Genomic DNA, 20,846 nt, shown 5'->3' on the forward strand with positions numbered 1-20,846 from the left:
GTAAAGTCAGCCACGAAGTCTAGCAAAATCAGAGATTTTATGGCGGTTGGGTGTCGATACTCGATATCGTACCCGCTGATTTTGACAGCCCATTTGGCCAACCGACCCAAGAGCTCCGGTTTGTGCATGATGTTCCTCAGTAGGTACGAGGTCATGACACATATGTGGTGGCATTGAAAGTACGGCTTTAGCTTTCTGGAAGCGCTTAGCAAAGCGAGCGCCAATTTTTCCATATGAGGATACCTTGTTTCGGCCACACCTAGAGTTCTACTGACATAGTAAATAGGAAATTTCATACCTTCCTCCTCCTAGACTAAGACTCCACTTACCTTCACCTCGTAAATCGCCAAGTAAAGGTACAGCTGTTCGTCTGCCTTCAGAGTGTGCAGCAGGGGCGGACTCGATAGGTGCCGTTTGAGTTCTTCCAAAGCTTGCTAGCATTCTAGGGTCCAGGAAAAGTTATTCTTCTTTTTTAACAGTGAGAAGAATTGATGGCTTTTGTCCGAGGACCTCGATATGAACCAGCCCAGGGCGACTATACGCCCGGTTAGCCTTTGAATGGCCTTGACGTTGTCCACCACAGTGATGTCCTCTATGGCTTTGATTTTTTCTAGGTTGATCTCGATCCCTCAATTGGATACCATAAACCCAAGGAATTTTCTCGATCCGACCCCAAATGCGTACTTCTATGAGTTCAGCTTCATATTGTATTTCTTTAGTATGTCGAAGGTCTCCTACAAATGTTTCAAATGGTCCTATGCTCGCAGGGACTTGACAAACATGTCGTCAATATAAACTTTTATTGATTTTCCTATATGTTCTTCGAATATCCGGTTTACTAGGCGTTGATAGGTGGCACCAATGTTCTATAATCCGAAAGGCATTACATTATAACAGTAGGTGCCAAATTTAGAGATGAAAGAAGTCTTTTCTTGATCGTCTGGGTCCATCCGAATTTGGTTGTACCCGGAATAGGCATCGAGAAAGCTGAGTATCTCATGCCCGACCGTCGTGTCGATCATTCAATCGATGTTAGGCAAAAGGAAAGAATCCTTGGGGCATGCCTTGTTTAGATCTTTGTAATCTACACACATTCTTAGCTTATTCCCTTTTTTAGGCACTACCACTACGTTAGCTAACCAGTCGGGTATTTAACTTCCCGAATAGACCCTATTTTAAGGAGTTTGGATACCTCGTATTTGATGAACGCATGCTTGACCTCAGACTGCGGTCTCCTCCTCCTTGTCAGGAGCTATGAACGATCTCAGAACTCCGTAATCATCCCCCTCATCTGCACCTTATTCCTCCGGTTCGGTAGAGACCAGCATCGATGATTGCTATTTAATTTCTTCCTTTCTGGTCAGCTCCGTGTTTCTTGATGTCAAAATCGCGGGCACCGGGGTTACCTCATCTACTGCAAACATTTTCTTTGCGGCCGGTTGCTCTCCGTAGACCGTCTTGACTCCTGCGGGCGTAGGGAGCTTCAATGCCTGGTGCAAGGTCTAGGGTGCCACCCTCATGTTGTAAACCGACGGCCTTCCGAATAGGGCATTGTACCTCATGTCCCCTTCGATCACGTAGAACTTTGTCTCTTGGATCATCCTGGCGGAGTTCACCAGCAGGGTTATCTCCCCTTTAGTGGTTTTGCATGCCATGTTAAATTCGTTCAACACCCGCACTGCCGACACTATTTGGTCATGTAACCCCAATTGCTCTAGGGACCTTGATCTAATAATGTTGGATGAGCTACCTGGATTAATCAACACACGTTTAAATCAAGATTTATTAAGTACGGATATTACTAGTGCATCATTGTGAGGTTGTATGATGCCCTCTGCATCCTTGTCGCTGAACGAAATGGTTTCCTCCGGGACATAATCTCGGGTGCGTTTCCCCCTTTCTAATAGATACTTTAGTGCGCTTTATCATTGGCCCTTGGGGGACAACGACTCCTCCAATGATCATGTTGATGACATGCTGAGGCTCCTCTTATTCCACCTGTTTGTTGACGTCCCTGTTCCTGAAGTGGTTTTTGGCTCGATCACTTAGAAATTCTCGGAGGTGCCTGTTATTGAACAACTGGCAACTTCTTTTTATTGTCGGCAATCCTCGGTCTTGTGACCATGAGTGCCATGATACTTACACATCATGTTAGGATCTCTTTAGTGTCAGACCGCAATGGTCGAGGCCACTTGGTTTCCTTGATGCACCCGATGGCTGATACGGTGCTGGCAGCATCAACGTTGAAGTTATACTCTGATAATATTGGTGCTTCTCTACCCCTGAGCGGCCTGTCAAAACCATTTTTACTCATCAGACCTCGGCTATTGGGCCCTCGATCGCCTCTCTTTTTATTTCTTGTGGGGTGACGCCCGGACCCATTTACCCTTCGGTCCACGCTGTATAGTTGGTACCGATCCCGGACCGGCCTTGGCTCATGAACGACGACTCTCTTAGACCTGTCGTCGGCCCTGATGGGATAGATAGACCCAAAAGGGGCTCTGAGTTGGTCTTCCTCGACTCTGATCTTTGTCTGGTATTGTTGTGTACGTCGGCCTAAGTTACCGCCGGGTACTTTACCAAATTTTGTTTTTATTGCTATGAAGCCAAGGTTCTTCGGGGGTTAAGTCCTTGAGTAAATGCCTGAATGGCCCAATCATCTGCGATCGGAGACAGGTCCATCCGTTCCATCTGGAACCTCGACACGAATTCCCTGGGCATCTCGTTGTCTCTTTGTTTAACCTTGAAAAGGTCCGACTTTCTGGTTTCGACCTTGATGGGTCCAACATGGGCCTTCACAAAAGCATCTGCAAGCATAGAAAATGAGTCAATGGAATTTGGGGCTAAGTTGTGATACCATATCATTGCTCATTTGGACAATGTTTCCCCAAACTTCTTCAGTAACACCGACTCGATCTCATCATCTTCCAAGTCGTTCCCTTTGATTGCGCATGTATAAGAGGTCACATGCTCATTCAGATCCATTGTTCTATTATATTTTGGGATATCAGGCATACAAAACCTCTTTGGGATCATCTTCCATGCCACGCTCGGAGGAAAAGGTTTATGGATAAACTTCTTGGAATCCGGCCCTTTCAATATCGGGGGTGCTCCCGCGATTTGATCGACCCTGGAATTGTATGTTTCCACCTTTTTGTCATTGGCCTCAATTTTCTTTTCACCTAACTCCACCCGCTTCTTTAATGCTTCGAGCATTCTCATTATTTCGGGATTGACCCCGGGCTCAGCTTCACCTGGTCTCTCGGTGATCTGCATATTTCTTCGGATGTTTTCCCGGGACTGTTCGGGCTCAACTATGTTGGGGGCGTGGCTTTGATTCTATAGCTGTGCTATCGCCGCCTGTTGAGCCTGCAAAATTTCGAAGATTAACCGTAGTCGTCTTACCCCATTGCCTTTGCCTTCGGGCGCTTATCGAGCTATTGATCGGGGTCCCCCGTGAATGCTGTTTTCGGGATCAGTTGGTAGGTTGACGATGATGGCCACCTATGAGTTAGCATCGACCAGATCAGCAACTGGGAGTCCGTTGGGATCAACAGGAGGTACCTCGTTGCTAGGCACCAGATTGTTGCTTTTGCCATGATGGCCAGACTCAGCGTCAACATTCAAGTGGACGTACTGAGAATTTGACATTTTTAAACTGACATGAAACTAAGACTTTAAAGAACAAGCGTAAAATAGAGTGTGTTATGGAGATTTGTATCAAATCACCACTATTATCCTTAGCCCCACGGTGGGCGCCAAACTATTTACCCTTAAAATGGATAACAATTAAATTTGAACGCGGTTTTAAGGATATGTGGATTAATTCAACAAAAATAATCAAGAATATTAGATAAACGAGTTAAAGACAAAATGAATAATCAAACCAATTGTAATATCACGGCCCAACTCGAACTTAGGTTGAATAGTAGTTTTGCCCTCGATCGGACCCTTAGTTCGAAGCCAATTGTGAATGAAGAACAAATAGTAAAGTAAGAACTTTGCAATAGTTAGAAAGCAGAAAAATAAATTTGTATTGCCTTGGTTTGCGTGTTAAAAATGTGTCTCTCTAAAGTAAAAGCCTCCCCTTTATATAGTAGAGGAGTTTCATCCCTAGTACAAGTCTAAAAAAGGTAAAAACTTCCTTTCCCGTTAATTACTGATCTGTAACCGACATCGAGGGAGATCCTCGCCATGATATCTGGTCAGGTACGAATATCACGGCCCTCTATCCGTTGTGTGTAACCATTTACCGTATTTTCCGAGGTTTTAAAATTCGTTCTGGGTCCGGGGAGCGTTGATTTAACGTGCCCGACAGTGGTGTAACCACATGCATTGAAGGGTGGTCAACCGAACACCCTTCATTGAAAAATTATATTGTGTATATAAACATATATATTGTGTAAATATGTCAAAAAATATTTTTTATATGCGTATATTTAATTTTGAACATCCTTAACGAAATTCCTGGCTTCGCCATTGGTGCCCGGTGATGAACACATCGTTCTTCTTTCGTGGGTCTCGATACGAAAGTTTCCCGACCTCTTTTTAAGTCTCGTGCGTCCGTACCCTTCTTCCGTTTTCTTCACCGGGAAATCGGGGTATGCTCATGTCACGACCCAAAAACCTAACCCGTCATGATGGCGCCTATCATGATACTAGGCAAGCCGACATTTCCAAAACACTTTCAACATCTAATAGAAATGAATTAAGACATTTAAAATAACCAGAGTTTTCATAAAAATGGGGTAAAAACCCAAAGCATAAGTGTGGAAAAATAGCCCGACATCGGGGTGTCACTGAGTACATGAGCATCTATACCAGGAGCAGTCTAATACAACATCTAAGGAATAAGAACTGAAATGCGAATAAGATAATGAAGGAGAGCCAAGGCTTGTGAACGCCATGCAGCTACCTCGATAGTCTCCGGAATCAGCCGCTCAAATATCAACACCCGCTACGACCGGGAACACCTGGATCTGCACACGATGTGCAGGGTATAGCGTGAGTACAACCAACTCAGTAAGTAACAAAAATAAATAAAGAACTGAGAAGGTAGTGACGAGCTATACAAATATAGTTCATATTCAATAATTCCAGCAAAGAATAGATATGCTTTCAAATCCGGCAGTTTAAGTCAAATCAATTTTATACAGTTAAAGTGCAGGTAATACGGATATAGAATCTTTCATAAATTTCACAACAATGACAGATAGCAACTAAGTGCATCATCAAATGAAAAATAAGTACAGCCTCCCAGGGCAACAATCACTCAACTCGTCACAACAGCTCAATCACTCGGCTCTCAACCCTCAGTACTCACACTTAATAGGTACCTGCGCGCACTGGGGGTGTGCAGACTCCGGAGGGGCTCCTTTCAGCCCAAGCGCTATATCGTTGTGGCGTGTAGCCCGACCCAATCATATAAGTAGCCATAAGGCTCATTGTGGCGTACAACCCGATCCACAGTCCATAAATAACCATAAGGCTCGTTGCGGCGTGTAACCCAATCCATATACCCTCACATAGCTCACAACTCGGCACTCAGGCCCTATCTCAGTCACTAACCTCTCCAGCCTTCTCGGGGGTTCAGAAATCATACAAATCATCCAAAAGAGTTAATAACAAGTATCAATAAGAAATCAAAAAGAAATGGAGATATGACTCGCAAGTAGCACTGTGACTGAGTTCAAGACAACAAATAGCAGTTAATCAACAAGTACTTGAACGTTGTGGGTCCCAACAGTGATAACATATGACCTAAGCATGGTTTTTAACATGAATGGCAGTCAAATTTCTAGAAGACAGAGGGAACATGTAATTAACAATAAGCTATTCGACTTTACAATCTCACGGGACGGACCAAGTCCCAATCCCCCACGGTGCACGCCCACACGCCCGTCACCTAGCATGTGTGTCACCTCTAAAATAATCACATCATACCAAAATCCGGGCTTTCATATCCTTAGGACCAGATTTTAAACTGTTACTTATCTCAAACTGCGCAAAATCCAACTCCGCAATGCCTTTGCCCCTCGAATCAATCTCCAAACGCCCCGTCTAGCCACAAGCAGTACGATACAATTAATATAGGCTAAAAGAATCAATTCCAACATAAAAACACGAAATTATAAGCCAAAATCCGAAATAGACTCAAACCGGCCCCCTTGGACCCACATCTCGAAATCTGACAAAAGTCACAAAATACGAACACCCATCCACTCACAAGTCCAACCATACAAGAATTACTCGAATCCAACCTCAAATCACCTTCCAAAACTCAAAATTTTAGCCTATGAAGTTTCTACCATTTTCCCCTAAATTTACAACTCAAATCCCTAATTAGATGATGAAAATAGTAATAGATTCATGAAATATAGTCCAATCCGAGTTATAATCACTTACCCCAACAATCTTCTCGAAGAAACCTCGAAACATCGCCTCACACCGAACTCTCAAAGTCCCAAAATCGAAATGGGAATCAAACCCTCAAAATCCTATTTTCTGCCCAGTTCTTCCGCATCTGCGGACATACTGTCGTACCTGCGACGCTGCACCTGCGGAATTTCCCTCGCAGGTGCGGAAATGACTTAAGGGACTGGGTCCGCATCTGCGAGCAAGTGGTCGCATATGCATGTGCGCACCTGCGGACAAAGGTCCGCTTCTGCGATCTTCTCCTCCATCTCACTCTCCGCATATGCGGAAATATCCTCGAACCTGCGACCCCTGGCCTTCTTCTCAACTACTGCTTCTACTCTCTTTCATCCGCACGTGCAAGTACGCACCTGCGGTCTCCCCACCGCAGGTGCGAAACCACCAGATATTAGAAAACTTCATCCATTTGCCTAAGACCAAATTCAAATCGTTAAGCATCCGAAACACCCCCGAGGCCCCCAGGACCTCAACCAAATCTACCAACAAGTCCTAAAACACCATACAAACTTAGTCGAGCCCTCAAAACACGTCAAACAACAACAAAAACACGAATCACCCTCCCATTCAAACTTAATGAACTTCGAAATTTCCAAATTCTACAAACGATGCCGAATCATACCAAACCACGTCCGATTGACCTCAAATTTTGCACACAAGTCATATTCAACATTACAGACCTACTCCAACTTCTAGAATCGGAATCCGACCCCGATATCAAAAAGTCAACCCCCGGTCAAACTTCCCAAAAATTTGACTTTTGCCATTTCAAGCCTAAACTAGCTACAGACCTCAGATTCACAGTCCGAACACGCTCATAAGTCCAAAATCACCCAACGGAGCTAACGGAACCGACGAAATGCCATTTCGGATTCGTCTTCACACAATTCCGACTACGGTCAAAATCCTAAGACTTAAGCTTTCATTTTAGGGACTAAGTGTCCCAAAACCCTCTGAAACCAAAAACAAGACCTCTCGGCAAGTCATATAAGCAGAAACAGATACAGGAAAAGCAGTAAATAGGGGATCATGGATAATACACTCAAAATAATCGACCGGGTCGTTACATCCTCCCCCTCTTAAAATAATCGTTCGTCCTCGAACTAGCATAGAGATATACCTGAAGTGGTGAAAAGATGAGGATAACGGTTGCGCATATCATGCTCGGTCTCCCAAGTCGTCTCCTCGACCGGCTGACCCCTCCACTGAACCTTCACAGAAGAAATATTCTTTGACCTCAGCTTTCTAACCTGCCTATATAAGATCGCCACTGGCTCCTCAACATATGATAAATCCTAGTCCAACTGGATTGAGCTGAAATCCAACACATGAGACGGATCGCCGTGATACTTTCGGAGAATAGAAACATGGAATACTGGGTGAGCTCCCGCTAGACTGGGAGGTAAGGCAAGCTCATAAGAAACCTCCCAACTCGCCGCAACATCTCAAAGGGACCAATGAACCTTGGACTTAGCTTGCCCTTCTTCTCGAACCTCATAACGCCCTTCATAGGCGAAACCCGGAGCAAGACCCGCTCCCCAACCATGAATGCAACATCGCAAACCTTTTGATTTGTATAACTCTTATGTCTGGACTGGGCTATGCGTAGTCTATCCTGAATCACCTTAACCTTCTTCAGAGCATCCTGAACCAAGACTATACCCAATAATCTAGCCTCATCCGGCTCAAACCAACCCACCGAAGACCTACACTGCCTACCATACAGAGCTTCATACAGTGCCATCTGGATTCTCGACTGGTAACTATTGTTGTAATAGAACTCTGCTAGAGGAAAGAACTGATCCCACGAATGCCTAAACTCCATCACACACGCATGGAGCATATCCTCTAACATCTGAATAGTGTGCTCGGACTGTCCGTCCATTTGAGGTTGAAATGTTGTGCTCAACTCCACTCGAGTCCCCAACTCATGTTGTACGGCCCTCTAGAACCGTGATGTAAACTGTGTACCCCAGTCTGAGATGATAGATACTGGTATGTGATGATGCCTGTTGTTCTCGCGGATATACACTCGAGCCAGCTGCTCGAAAAAATAGGTAGTCATCACAGGAATGAAATGAGCTGACTTGGTCACCCTATCCACAATCACCCAAACTGCATCAAACTTCCGCTGAGTCCGTGGAAGCCCAACAACGAAATCCATAGTGACCCGCTCTCATTTCCACTCCGGAATCTCTAACTTCTGAAGTAACCCACCTGGTCGCTGATGCTCATACTTCACCAGTTGGCAATTTAGGCACCGAGCTACATACTCCACTATGTCCTTCTTCATTCTCCTCCACCAGTAATGCTGTCTCAAGTATTGATACATCTTCATGGCACCCGAGTGAATAGAATACCGCGAACTGTGAGCCTCCTGAAGAATCAACTCATGCAAACCATCCACGTTGGGCACACATAGCCTGCCCTATATTCTCAATGCACCATCATCCCGAATAGTAACCTCTTTAGCATCACCGTGCTGGATCGTGTCCTTAAGGACAAGTAGATGGGGGTCATCATACTGACGCTCCCTGATACGATCATAAAAAGAAGACCGAGAGACCACACAAGCCAATACTCGACTTAGTTCAGAAATATCCAATCTAACAAACTGGCTGGCCAAGGCGTGAACATCCAATGCCAATGGCCTCTCTGCTGCTGGAAGATACGCTAAGCTCCCCAAACTCTCAGTCCGGCGACTCAAGGCATCAGCCACTACATTGGCCTTCCCGGGATGGTACAAAATGGTGATATCATAATCCTTAAGAAGCTCCAACCACCTCCGCTGATGCAAGTTGAGATCCTTCTGTTTGAAAAGATGCTGCAAACTCCGATGATCAGTGTAAATCTCACAATGGACCCCGTACAAATAGTGCCGCCAAATCTTCAAGGCATGAACAATAGTTGCTAACTCAAGATCATGGATAAGATAATTCTTCTCATGAGGCTTCAACTGGCGCAAAGCTTAAGTAATCACTCTACACTCCTGCATCAGAACACACCCAATACCGATCCGCGAGGCATCACAATACACTGTGTAAGAACCAGAAGCTGATAGTAGAACTAGATCTGGAGCCGTGGTCAAAGCAGTCTTGAGCTTCTGAAAGCTCTCCTCACACTCCTCCGACCACTTGAAAGGAGCACCCTTTTGGGTCAATTTAGTCAAGGGCGATGCAATAGATGATAAGCCCTCCACAAAATGGCGGTAATAACTAGCCAAACCGAGAAAACTCTGAATCTCCATGACTGATGACGGTCTGGGCCAACTCTGAACTGCCTCTACCTTCTTCAGGTCTACCTGAGTACCCTCACTGGACACCACATGTCCCAAGAATACCACTGAACAGAGCTAAAACTCACACTTGGAGAACTTTGCATAAAGCTTCTCCTCCCTCAACTGCTGTAACACAATCCTCAGATGTTGGGCATGCTCCTCCTGGATATGAGAGTACACCAGGATGTCATCAATGAATACAATAACGAACGAGTCAAGATAAGGCAGAAACACACTGTTCATCAGATGCATGAACGCTGCTGGGGCGTTGGTCAGCCCAAAAGACATCACAAGGAACTCATAATGGCTATATCGGGTTCTGAAAGATGTCTTAAGAATATCTGAGTCCCGAATCTTTAGCTGGTGATACCCTGACCTCAAATCAATCTTGGAGAACACCCTCACTCCCTAAAGCTGGTCAAACAAATTATCAATACGCGACAATGGATACTTGTTCTTGATTGTGACCTTGTTCAACTGCCTGTAATCAATGCACATTCTCATAGTACCATCCTTCTTCTTTACAAATAGAACTGGTGCACCCCAAGGTGACATACTAGGCCGAATATACCCCTTATCAAGGAGTTCCTGAAGTTGCTCCTTCAATTCCTTCAACTCCACCGGTGCTATACGATATGGTGGAATAGAAATGGGCTGAGTGCCCGACACCAAATCAATACCGAAATCAATATCCCTGTCGGGCGGCATGCCCTGCAGGTCTGTAGGAAACACATCCGGAAAATCTCGCACCACTAAAATAGAATCAGTAGTAGGGGTATCTGCACTAACATCCCTTACGAAGCAAGATAATATAGGCAACCCTTCTCAACTATCAACTGAGCCTTCAAGTATGAAATCACTCTACTGGGAACATAGTTTATAAAGCTGCTCCACTCAACCCTCAGCAACCCCGACATCGCCAACGTCACGGTCTTAGCGTGACAATCTAGAACAGCATGACATGGAGACAACCAATCCATACCCAATATTACGTCAAAATCAACCATACTAAGCAACAAGAGATTTACTCTGGTCTCCAAACTCCCAATAGTCACCACACATGACCGATATACACGGTCCACAACGACAGTATCGTCCACCGGCGTAGACACATGAACAAGTGAAACTTGAGACTCACGGGGCATATCCAGATAATGAGCGAAATACGAGGACACATACGAATAAGTGGAACTAGGGTCAAATAATACAGAGGCATCTCTATGTAAAACTGAGACAATACTTGTAATCACAGCATCCGAATAATGGCATCTGGTATGGCAGGAAGAGCATAGAAATGGGCCTGGCCGCCCCCTAATCGGCCTCCCCCTCTCGGGCAGCCCCTAGCTAACTTGGCTCCACCCTGAGCTGGTTGAGCGAGTGGTGAAGAAACTGGTGCTGATATCATAGACTAGCTCCTCTACTGAGCTGGACCTCCCACTAGGCGGGGACACTACCTCCTTATGTGACCAAACTCTCCACACTTATAGCAACTCCCCGGTGCTGGTGTTGGGTTCTAAAGGGAGCCCCGGGCACCGGGATAACTGGTAGAAGGACTTGGCATAGATGAGCCTTGACTCGATGGAGCACGGGACAAACTCTGAGCTGGGAGAGCACTGAGAGATGAATGGCCCTACTGATAACTGTATGAACCATGGCCAGATGATGCACCACGGTGAACTGGGCGAGCCGTCTGAGCATGTCTGAAAGGACAACTTCTACCGTGGTAGAATTGACCCCTAGAAGGAACACCGCTAAATCCACCCTAACCATGAGGCCTCTTGGCCTCCCTCTCGACCCGCTCCTGGCTGCGAACCATCTCAATCTGATGAGCAATGTTGACAACCTCATCAAAAGTAGCACCAGTCACTCTCTCTCTAGTCATAAGCAACCGCAGCTGAAAAATAAGGCCATCTATGAACCTTCTAATTCCTTCCTGTCTGTGGGAACTAACTAGATAGCATAACGGGCCAACTCTGAAAATCTCATCTCATACTGCGTCACTGACATATCACCCTGACGAAGCTACTCGAACTGCCTGCGCAGCTCCTCTCTGCAGGACTGCGGTACGAACTTCTCTAGGAATAGACCGGAGAACTGCTGCCATGTAAGGGGTGCTGCGCCGACCGACCTACTGCTCTCGTAATCCTCCCACCAACTGAAGGCAGCCCCAGAGAACTGAAAAGTAGTGAACGAGACCCCACTGGCCTCTAGAATACCTAATGTACGGAGTATCCTCTGGCACCTATCCAAGAAGCCATGTGCATCCTCTCCCTCGGCACCACTAAAAGATGGAGGCTGGAGTCTCCCAAACCTCTCCAATCAATGCTGCTCATCATCAGGCATGCTAGGAACCACATAGTCCTGAGCAGCTACAACCGGCTGGGCTGGTGGTGCCCCCGATGTCTGGAATCCCTGTACCACCATGCTCTGGTGTGCGAGCGGCGGGCGTCTGAGTACCTCCCTCGGCCTGAGAAGTGGCTGCTACGGCCTGAATAGAGACCGCCTGAGCAAGACTGGTATACGCAGTCAGAATCTGAGCTAAGGCCTCCTGAAGGACTGGAATCACAATGGGCATGGGTGGTGCCTGAGCTGGTCCCACAGGCTCATCCACAATTGGAGCCTTCTCCTGAACTGGGGCAGCTGGCGGATCTGCAGGTGCTGCCCTAGCTGCGGTGCGAGCTGCACCTCTGCCCCTACCGCGCCCTCTACTACGACCTCGGCCTCTCGCGACCCTATGTTGCCGGTGGCTGTCCATCCTTCCCATAGTACGTGTCCTCACCATCTGTGAGAGAATTAGAACAGTAGAAATTTAGTTACCAGAATCAAAAGATTCGCACGACAAGAATTCAAGAATGTGAAATTTCCTAAGGGTTTAGCAGCCTCTCGAAGATAAGTGCAGACGTCTCCGTACCGATCCGCAAGACTCTACTAAACCTGCTCATGACTCGTGAGACCTATGTAACCTAGGCTCTAATATCAACTTGTCATGACCCGAAAACCTAGCCCGTTGTGATGGCGCCTATCGTGATACTAGGCAAGCCGACATTTACAAAACACTTTCAACATCTAACAGAAATGAATTAAGACATTTAAAATAATAGGAGTTTTTCATAAAAAAGGGGTAAAAACCCAAAGCATAATTGCAAAAAAATAGCTCGGCATCGGGGTATCACTGAGTACATGAGCATCTATACTAGGAGCAGTCTAATACAACATCTAAGGAATAAGAACTAAAATGCGAATAAGATAATGATGGAGAGCCAAGGCTTGCGAACACCATGCAACTACCTCAATAGTCTCCGGAATCAGCCGCTCAAATATCAACACTCGCTACGACTGGGAACAACTGGATCTGCACACGAAGTGCAGGGTGTAGCGTAAGTACAACTAACTCAGTAAGTAACAAAAATAAATAAGGAACTGAGAAGGTAGTGACGAGCTATACAAATACAGTTCATTTTGAATAATTACAGAAAAGAATAGACATGCTTTCAAATCCGGTAGTTTAATTCAAATAAGTTTTATATAGTTAAAGTAAAGGTAATCCGGATATAGAATCTTTCAGAAATTTCACAACAATGACAGATAGCAACTAAGTGCATCAACAAATGAAAAACAAGTACAGCCTCCCAGGGCAACAGTCACTCAACTCGTCACAACAACTCAATCACTCGGCTCTCAGCCCTCAGTACTCACACTCAATAGGTACATGCGTTCACTAGGGGTGTGCAGACTCCGGAGGGGCTCATTTCAGCCCAAGCGCTAGATCGCTACAACGTGCGGCCCGACCCAATCATTTAAGTAGTCATAAGGCTCGTTGCGACGTGCAACCCGATCCACAGTCCATAAATAGTCATAAGGCTCGTTACGGTGTGCAACCCGATCCATATACACTCACATAGCTCACAACTCGGCACTCAGGCCCTATCTCAGTCACTAACCTCTCCAGCCCTCTCAGGCTTTCAGAAATCATACAAATCAGCCAAAAGAGTTAATAACAAGTATCAACAAGAAATCAAAAAGAAATGGAGATACGACTCGCAAGTAGCACTGTGACTGAGTTCAAGACATCAAATAATAGTTAATCAATAACTGCTCGACCGCTGCAGGTCCTAATAGTGATAACATATGGTCTAAGCATGGTTTCTAACATGAATGGCAGTCAAATTTCTAGAAAACATAGGGAACATGTAATTAACAATAAGATATTTAACTTTACAGTCTCACGGGATGGACCAAATCCCAATCCCCCATGGTGAACGCCTACACGCCCGTCACCAAGCATGTGCATCACCTCCAAAATAATCAAATCATACCAAAATCCGGGGTTTTATACCCTTAGGACCAGATTTCAAACTGTTACTTATCTCAAACCGCGCAAAATTCTACTCCGCAATGCCTTTGCCCCTTGAATTAATCTCCAAACGCCCCAAATCTAGCCACAAGTAGTACGATACAATTAATATAGGCTAAAAGAATCAATTCCACCACAAAAACACGAAATTATAAGCCAAAATCCGAAATAGACTCAAACCCCTGAGCCCCCGTCTCGAAATCCGACAAAAGTCACAAAATACGAACACCCATCCACTCACGAGTCCAACCATACAAGAATTAATCGAATCCAACCTCAAATCACCTTCCAAAACTCGTAATTTTAGCCTATGAAGTTTCTACCATTTCCCCCCAAATTTATAACTCAAATCCCTAATTAGATGATGAAAATAGTAATAGATTCATGAAATATAGTCCAATCCGAGTTAGAATCACTTACCCTAACAATCTTCTCGAAGAAACCTCGAAAAATTGCCTCACACCGAGCTCTCAAAGTCCCAAAAATCGAAACGGGAATCAAACCCTCGAAATCCCATTTTCTGCCCAGTTCTTCCGCATCTGCGAACATGCTGTCGCACCTGCGATGTCGCACATGCGATGCCGCACCTGCGGAATTTCCTTCGCAGGTACGGAAATGACCTAAGGGACTGGGTCCGCATCTATGAGCAAGTGGTCGCACCTGCGTGTGCGCACCTGCGGACAAAGGTCCGCTTTTGCGATCTTCCCCTCCATCTCACTCTCTGCATATGCGGAGCTTCGAGCGCATCTGCGGGCTCACAGATGCGGAAATGTCCTCGAACCTGCAACCCATGGCAATCTCCTCAACTCCCGCTTCTTCTCTCATTCATCCGCACGTGTGAGTACGCACCTACGATCTCCCCACCGCAGGTGCGAAACCACAAGATATCAGAATACTTCAGCCATTTGCCTAAGTCCAAATTCAAACCGTTAAGCATTTGAAATACCCCCGAGGCCCCCGGGACCTCAACCAAATATACCAAAAAGTCCTAAAACTCCATACAAACTTAGTCGAGTCCTCAAAACACGTCAAATAATAACAAAAACACGAATCACCCTCCAATCCAAACTTAATGAACTTCAAAATTTCCAAATTCTACAAATGATGCCGAATCATACCAAACCATGTACGATTGACCTAAAATTTTGCACACAAGCCATATTCAACATTATGGACCTACTCAAACTTTTGGAATCGAAATCCGACGCCGATATCAAAAAGTCAACTCCCCGGTCAAACTTCCCAAAAATTCGACTTTTGCCATTTCAAGCCTAAATTAGCTACAGACCTTAGATTCATAGTGCGAGCACGCTCCCAAGTCCAAAACCACCCAACGGATCTAACGGAACCGACAGAACTCCATTCCGGAGTCGTCTTCACACAATTTTGACTACGGTCAAAATCCTAAGACTTAAGCTTCTTTTTAGGGACTAAGTGTCCCAAAATACTCCGAAACCAAAAACAAGACCTCCCGACAAGTTACATAAGAAGAAACAGATATGGAGAAAGCGATAAATAGGGGATCAGGGCTAATACACTTAAAACGACCGGCCGTGTCGTTACAGCTTAATCCCCGATTTACCCGTATACAAGTTTTATTAATGAGAGAGATCAAACAATTAGTTTGCTAAAAGTATGATCATATACCTCAAACGTTAGAATTCATGATGAGTGACTATGTATTCTTATGAGGGTCACGTCATGAGGTTTAGAAATAAAAGAACTTTAAAGGGCATCACAAGGTTTAGAAAAAAAAGGTTAAGCCCTTGGTACACTGGTCCTTTTCAAATTCTCAGTTGACAAGTGCGTATTGTGGTGCAATGGTTGGCTCTTCCATCCGAGTTATATGTGGATTGTGGTGCATTTTGTGTTTCACTTACCTATGTTAAGGAAGTAATTGTGTGATTAGTCACATGTACTTATGGCATATCTTATACACTTGGATGAGAACTTGACCTCTATAACTGTCATTGACGAATAGATGATGAAGATTTGTTGTCTTAATAAATACGATATGAAAGTATTATTCAAGAGAAAAAAGTAACATCAGAAGCAGAAGAAGCAATGAAAGCCAAGTACCCATCACGACCCCAATCTCAATCACGGGGTCGTGATGGCGCCTAGCACTGCTTACTAGTCAAGCAAACACTCAACAATAGTAACATATATAAAACTAATATAAAACCAAATGATATCACCATAAAGTGTAAAACTCAGAAATACATAAAGAGTCTAAGAAAATACATCCGGCTAATAACCTTCCAGAACTAGTGTCACGGAGTACATAAGCTCCTAAAGATTTACTAAATACAGCATTTGAAATGATAAATATCATTGTTTGATACAAATAAATAGTAAAATGACTAATAAATAGGTTACTTCAAGGCCAGTAGACGAGAGTGAAGCACTACCTGGAGTCTCCTCAATGTTTCAAGCTAGTCAGTCCTCTGCACACTATTGGGACCGATGCCAAAATCTGCACAAGAAGTGTAGAAGTGTAGTATGAGTACAACCGACCCAATGTAATTAGTAAGTGTCGAGCCTAATTCCGACAAGGTAGTGACGAAGCTAAGATAAGACACCTACTATAATAACCTGTGTAGTTATGGGAAATATAACGAGAAATATAACAATTAATATAATAAAGGAAAATGTCAAGTAAGATAGCAAAATATATAAACAAGTGAGGTAGCAAGTGTAATAGAAAGAAGAAGTGGTACGAGGAATAATGAAAGGAACAACGAAGGAAAATAACGACTATACTTTCTCAAATAACACCAAACAAGCCTTTCACAACAAATCAAGTCCAAGAAAATGACAAGACAACTATGAAACAACATAGCCAAATCCTCAATCCGCATAATAAAAGCAAGAAATAAGAGATATCATATCAAATGATATGGCAACACCCTTTGTGCATTTACTCACATTCTCACATATACGGAAATACCCTTTGTGCATATTCACTCTTCTTCACAAGAACGAACACCCTTCGTGCAATAGTAATAATATATAAAGGAGCACGAAAACACCTTTCGTACATAATCACTCTTCCTTACAAGAACAAAAATACCCTTCATACAATCCACTCTTCCTCGCCAAGCATAAACATATCAAATAATGTCAAGCAAAACGGGAAGCACAAACAACATCAAGAAGACTGATTGTAGATAACACACCATATAGAAGATAACCATCAATTTTGCACCAATAACCAAGTCAACGTTTCAATAATCTTTACACCCAATACCTTAACAAGCTCAACCTATAAATTAACATGAATAAAAATAATCAAAGAGTTTCACAATCAATTTAAAGCATGGAAGACATGATACATAAAGCAACAAGACATGAATAAGGCTAGTTTTACCGGTATGCTTGACCCATAACAAATGCATGCACTTATCATATTGCATATACACTACCCCAACACATATAGCATATATCAAATAGACCTAATTACATCCTAATTCCATCAAATTAAGGTTAACCAAGATACTTACCTCTATCCGATATAAATTAACAATCCAGCATCATTTTTCCTTTAGCACAAACCTCCAAACCACTCGAATCCAGCCAATTAATACTCAAATAAGTCAAAATAAGTTTTAGAAACTATCCTAGTCTCAAAAATATTCGATCGTTATCATATTTTGAAAAGTCAACAAAAAGTCAACTCGAGCTTGATAACGTACAAATCAAGTCCTGAAAGAGTAAGTATACACGGTAGCATGCAATATAATTTACCAACAATGAGTCGAATTCCACAAGGAATAATATTTAGGCGATTAGCCAAGTAAAGACATTATCATTTTTTATGCTAAGCCAAACGCTAACATGGGTTTTGAGAAAATATTATATCTAAATGTTAAAATATAAACAGTCCAAATCGAAAGGCCGCGACGGACACCCGAGTCTTACTTTCCGAGCACCAACGTAACGTATCTTAACCATACTATCATGCATAAATGGTCCAGAAGGGTCGTCATGAGATAACCAGAATAAAATATAAGGAAATACTGGACATAGGACAACCCCAAAATGATATACATGAGATACACGGGCCTACAAGGCCGAACAAAATATCTATACACCTCACATCTGTGTACAAGCCTCTAAGGAGTACATAAACAATATAAGGACGGGACATGGCCTCGCCATAACCATAATCATATGTACATAAGTATACTAACTCGAAAGGCAACTCCGAGACAAGTGGAGTACAACAGCACTTCATGCAAAATAGGTAGCCTACTGGGAGGACCGTCAACCTGTCTATCCAGACCTGCAGCATGACATGCAACGTCCACAAATAAAAGAGATGCCAGTACAAATAAAGTACTGAGTATGTAAGGCAAAAAAGCATAAATAAGAACAATAATATAAAGAGCGATAGAGAAGATACAACATGTAACATCTGAGTGCCTCTGAGGGCGACTGACATGAAATGCATGATACATACATACATACATACATACATATATATGCCTATATGTATATATGCCTATACATATATATATATATATATATATATATATATATATATATATATATATATATATATATATACACACACACATATACACACAAAAACATACGCCTATGTGGGCATCATCATCATCATATTGTACCCAGCCTCGAAGTGGACTCGGTGAAAACGTACCCGGCCATCATAAGGCTCGGTAGAATTGTACCCGGCCACGTGGAGATCGGTAAAACCCAACTGATCAGTGGTTGCACAATAGGTGCCGTACCCGGCCGACTATAGCATTGCTCGGTAGAGTAAAATAGGTACATATATATAATGCATGCTGGACTCATGGGAATCATATTCTGAAACTCTCAGAGTGATGTAAGGTCGGTAACCTCCGTATACATTATTAGAGCTAACTCGTCATCATGAATCTTATAAGAATCAGGAAATACCAACAACATTTGATAACATAAGAACAAGAGAAGCGACATCAACATCAACCATTTCATAAGAAGGGAAACAATGTAAGTACTGCTAGTCTCTAAGAGTGTATCTTTGGAAGCTCGTTCATTTATATTGTACAATCAAAGTCATGTAATAGAAAGAAATGGATAGCCTCACATACCTTGTATATACTTCCCAACCTTAAGCTATGCAAATTGTAACACCCCGGAATATTTTGAAGTACTTAAGTGGTAAGCCCGGTAAATTTTGCAAAGAAAACAATGTTTTATGGTGTCGGACTAGGCTTACGTGTTTGAGGATTGAAGAAATGCTTCGCGGCGAGCTTGCTTACCACGGCTCGAACTTTTTGGGTTGAACAATGCACCGAAAAGTAAAGGAAAATATATGGCGGAAAAGTGCATTTCTACGGTCCATAATGGCCGTAGAGTGAGGCAGTTAATTAGGTCAGTTGGAAGCAATTATGCGGTCGACTATGCGACCGCATAATGGTTATGCGGTACATTATGCGATCGCATAATAGTTATACAGACCGCATAGTGACCGCATACACAGACAGTTCTGTATATCGGTTATGCGATCGCATACCATGTTCCGGAGCTCCATTTTTGGGTTTTTAAAACCCAACCCTATTTCGTTAAATACACTCTTTGGGTCATTTTTAAGTTATTATCTGACATTCTAGAGTGAGAGAGGGTGCCTTAGAGTGAGAAGGTGTTCTCTAATATTTGTCCTTCAATTCTTGCCCAAGTTTTGGAAGATTAAGAAGGGAAAGTCACTAGGTCTTCATCCTAGAGGTAAGATTCTACACCCTAACTCTTAATTTTGAATTTTGTGTAGAAATGGTTAATAAGCAAGATAATTTCTGGGCAAGATGATTGGTTATTTTACATGCATGTGTTATCAAAGGATGTAGGAAGATTGTTGAGCTAAAATGGTAAAGATTGGGTTGTGGGATGATGTAATCTTCCATAAAAAGGGTCTTGAAATCATAATGCACACCATAATCTTACATAATGCTCAAATGCGCTAGAACCATAATCATCTTCCTAATTGTGGTTCAATTTGTTATATTTCTAAAATAGATTGAAGTTGCTAAGAATTCCGGAACGTTTTAGAGTTTAAGGAAGCTCTATTGAGGTATGTTGGCTAAACTCTTCTTTAAGAATTGGAATTCCCATTATCCTTGTAAGTTCCGAGATGTTGATAATAAATCGAGTATTCCGATAAGCTTTGTGATGAAGATATATGTTCAATTCGTATTTCAAATGCTCTTATCATATTGCATTATAAATTGAGGATGTGTCCCAAACTATTGATTACGTATCCACATGTTATAATTTTTGGTCGTGATTTATGTGAAAGTTATTATGCCATGTTGTGTAGAGATTGGGATTGTGATACACCTCCACCCGCATACATTGGGGTGAGGCGGCATGACCGCTTTGTGTAGGGATTATGATATTGTGGGACTGCACCTCCACCCACTTACATTGGGGTGAGGCGGTATGACCGCTTTGTGTATGGTTTTGGTATTGTTGTGGCACCACCACCCGCATACATTGGGGTGAGGCGGCATAACCGCTTTGTGTTGGTATTGGTATCGTTGATGCATTTACACCAGCATACATTAGGGTGAGGCGGCATAGCTACTTTGCATAGGTTCTTGGTACTGTGGTTATACATCCACCCACGTACATTGAGGTGAGGCAGCAAGGCCGCGTGATTTGAGTTGTGGTATTGTACGTATACCTCCACCTGCATACATGGGGTGAGGCGGCGGGGCCGCTTTGTGTGAAGATAGTTATAGAGGATCTCATCCTAAATCCTATAAATGTTGTTGATAG

The sequence above is a fragment of the Nicotiana tomentosiformis genome, chromosome 6 (genome assembly GCF_000390325.3).
Source record: "Nicotiana tomentosiformis chromosome 6, ASM39032v3, whole genome shotgun sequence".
Classification (NCBI taxonomy): domain Eukaryota; kingdom Viridiplantae; phylum Streptophyta; class Magnoliopsida; order Solanales; family Solanaceae; genus Nicotiana; species Nicotiana tomentosiformis.